We start from the raw sequence: 3,996 nt of genomic DNA, 5'->3' as shown, positions 1-3,996 counted from the left end.
AAAAGCTTTCCGTACAAGCATTTTATTCCAATCGTTCAGTTTGTACAGCACCTATATGCTATAGGGGTCCAATATCGGCCGTTCCAACAAATGAGCAGGTTCTTGGGGAGAAAAGGACGAGGGCAAAAATTCAGAGCGATATCTCATAAACTAAATGACTAGTTCATATATACACAGACGGATAGACCGGCGGACATGGTTAATCGACTTAGTTGGTTGCACTGATCACTTATATATCTCTCTATTATATATAAAAGTTTTCTGCTGCTGTCGAGAATCAACTGACGTAAGAGCGAGCTAGCTCGCGCTCGGCGGGGGGCGGACGTAGGCGAGCGAGCGAAGCGAGCGTCCCGGAGCGCAGCGGAGGGCGCCTAGTATATATATATGTATACTTTATAGGGTCTCTGCCGTTTCCTGTTGAGTATTACAGGCATCGTGACAAACTAAATATACAATACTTTTTGATACGTGGCAACGTTATGCCAATATTCATATACACAAAAACCGAATATTTTTCAGTTAAACGGTTCAAATCTGTTTCGCACTGTGTCAAGTATATTGGAAAACATTGAAATAATTTTTAAACCTCTCCAAATAATACTTTTTGTCTTAACAATAGAATTGGCAGGACAATTTTTCGGCTGTTCTTTTTTCATAGATGGCAACTTTATACCAAAATTTATTTAAATTTAATAGAAATATTATGATAATATTATATTGTAATTATTTAACCTTAAACGATTTATATGAAAACATACTTTGCAATGTTTATAATATTGTCCAATATTTATATATATTTAAATATATATATATATATATAGGATTTATATTCTAAAGAGACATTTTGATTATTTCGCTTCTACTACAATGAGTAACTTATCTAGAATCCCTTCGCGAAATTTCGATAGGTACAGCACAATCTTTCTTGAATTTCGCGAGCGTTTAAAAATGATGTCTGTTATTTTATACAACGAATCGCATTAAGAGCGGCATCTGTAGTTTGAAAATGCATAAATAGTGGTTGTGACCCAGTCCACTAATAGGTTGAAGCTATATCACCCAAATTTGCACAAGACAAATCCTTTCAGCATCCCTTACGACAGTGTGAAATCAGATGATAACCACACCCTCACAACTCAATAAGGAAATGCGTCAGAGAGAAAATTTTTACACCCTGGGTGCTACAAGAGTGCTTTATAGAAGCCGGTGTCCAAATTTTGACGATGGCCATGAAAGCTGAAATCACGTATCTCAGGAACTGCTCCACCAATTCGAACCAAATTCGGTACATAACATGACCTGACATTTCTATCTTACAGAGTGAAAAGGGACGAAATCGGACCACCAACAACCTCGCCTACTTCCCATATATCGCAATTATAAATTCCATCTGATTCTTTCACTTTCCAGTATACAACTAAAGTACCAATAAATGTATTGGCTTGGCTTTATACCGTATATATCGATCAATATGTAAGATATCTTGGCAAAATTAACTAAGGGTATAATACTGGATATCCTGTAGTTTATTGCCTAAAGTATGTGAATTAAGTCTACGAATTTCTCCTACTCCCATATACTAAATATCTTGATTTTCGTTATTCTAACACACTTTATGCCGACGGTCAATGTGTTACTTATTCATTTATAAATTGGCTTCAAAATATGTGCTTCGGTATACCTGAGGAATGTCAAAGATTAATGCAACAAGCCCAGAACTTTATCTGCCTCCAATATAACCTGTATAGTGATTTCCGACTTTTCAGCTGACTATAATATATATCCCTAATAATATATGTCCCTAATGTAAAGAATTCTGATCCTCTGGTTGACGTTTTCCACATCAACTCATTACAAGTATATTGAATTTACCTAAATCTAATCTAATTTAAGGATGATTTAAACATAATTTTCGTTGACGCAAAGTAAAATTGACGAAAAATAGTGTTGAATTTTTCGCAACATTTTGCAATATAAATTTTTGAACCACCTAAAAGTAAAAGTAAGTATTCCCCGCCTTTAATATATGCAAATTGTCAGAGTGTTAGAGTACGGTTCCACGCGAACTTAGCCTTCCTTGTTTGAATTGTTTTATTATTATTTCTCTCGAAGTTTAGAAAATTTAGGATATTCACACCAAATAATAAAGTATGAAATTCTAATAAAATATAAAATAAAATTCTATGTAATACGATATTGCATCAGCTAATATTTTTACGCTTTTGTTTCATTATATATTTTGTAATATTATTTATAGTTAAACAAGAAAAAACGTTAACTTCGGTTGCTCCGAAGCTATAATACCCTTTACAGATACAAAGGTTTCTTACAATAACTTGATTCAGATCTAATTTCGTGAATCGGCAATAAAAAATTAAATTTTTTTCCATGCAGGCACTTTACTCCGATCGTTCAGTTTATATGAGAGCGCTATATGACATAGTGATCCGATCTAAACAATTTCTTCGGAAATTATATTCTTGCCTTAGAAATAACTCATGCCAAATTTCGTGAAGATACCTCGTCAATTGAAAAAGTTTTCCATACAAGCACTTGATTCCGATCGTTCAGTTTGTATGGCAGCTATATGCTATAGTCATCCGATCAAAACAATTTCTTCGAAAATTACATTGTTACCTTAGAAAATAACTTGTGCCAAATTTCTTTCAGATATTACGTCAAATAAAAAAGTTTCCCATACAAGGACTTGCTCCCGATTGTTCAGTTTGTATGGTAGATATATGCTATAGTGATCCGATCTCGGCCGTTCCAACAAATGAGCAACTCCTTAGTGAGAAAAGAACCGGTACAAAATTTCAGATTGAAGTTTAAAAACTGAGGGACTAGTTAGCCACAAACAGACGGACAGACAGACGAATATGGCCAAATCAAATCAGCTCATTTATGTATATATATGCGTGTTACAAACTTCGTGGCAAACTTCAGGGTATAATAATAAAACAGTATATGGAATGGCCTTTTGAACACCACAGGTTTTTCATTGCACCAATAAATAAATGGAAAGTAGACAGAGGCACAAATAACTGTCACACTCGGCCAATGCGTGGCAACGTCCAAAAAGCTTTGCACACACGAACACCCACACCCATACAATTAAATAAATATATATGTGTGTGAATAGTCATTTATGAAATTTTTAAAATTGAAAACAATTAATTACAGGGCTTCGAAATGACAACGCAGCAAAGTGGCGCAATGTGCAACGGGAGAAATGGAAGAAATGAAAAATTCACAGAGACGTTAACATTTTAATTAAAACCAATGCGATTGCGGGGCAAGAGCGGCAAATCAATTTGAGAATACCGAGCAATATAAACATATTTCTGTCTGAACAAGCGAACATATATTTTTTTATCAGTTATATGCGCGTGAGTTTAAATCTGTGCGACATGATATATGTCACCAATTATCGTTGGTTCAATACAATAGTTAAAAAATATTACACAGATAAAAAAAGCAAATTATATAAATAACAAGGGTATTTCAATAAACAAACAGACATTGAATGACGGAGAAGATGAGAGTGCAATATAATATTTTAAATTTGAAACACTCCGATATAGAAATATTGGTTTCGTTAGCTCCAAAATATTTGCTGGCATTTTTATAAAACACGAATTTATGTTTCTCCTGACTTTCTTCGGTGAATTCGATACCTATCTTTCAAAGAGAAGACATATGGAGATCAAACTTCACACGAACATAAAAAAAATGTGCCAATCTAGAAGCAACTCTTCATACCCTGAATGGGGTATATTAAGTTTGCCACGAAGTTTGAAACACCCAGAAGGGTGTTGTCGGTCCTATAAAATATTTACATAAATGATTAGCATGATGAACTGAGTTGATTTTGCCATGTCGGTCTGTCTATCCGTCCGTCTGTCTGTATATATACAGACTAGTCCCTCAGTTGTTAAGCTATCGATCTGAATTTTTCACCTGTCCTTTTCTCACTAAGAAGCTGCTCATTTGTCA

Source organism: Bactrocera oleae, chromosome 5 (assembly GCF_042242935.1).
Source record: "Bactrocera oleae isolate idBacOlea1 chromosome 5, idBacOlea1, whole genome shotgun sequence".
Lineage (NCBI taxonomy): Eukaryota > Metazoa > Arthropoda > Insecta > Diptera > Tephritidae > Bactrocera > Bactrocera oleae.
The sequence above is the reverse complement of the archived record's forward strand: the minus strand, read 5'-3'. Positions refer to the sequence as shown.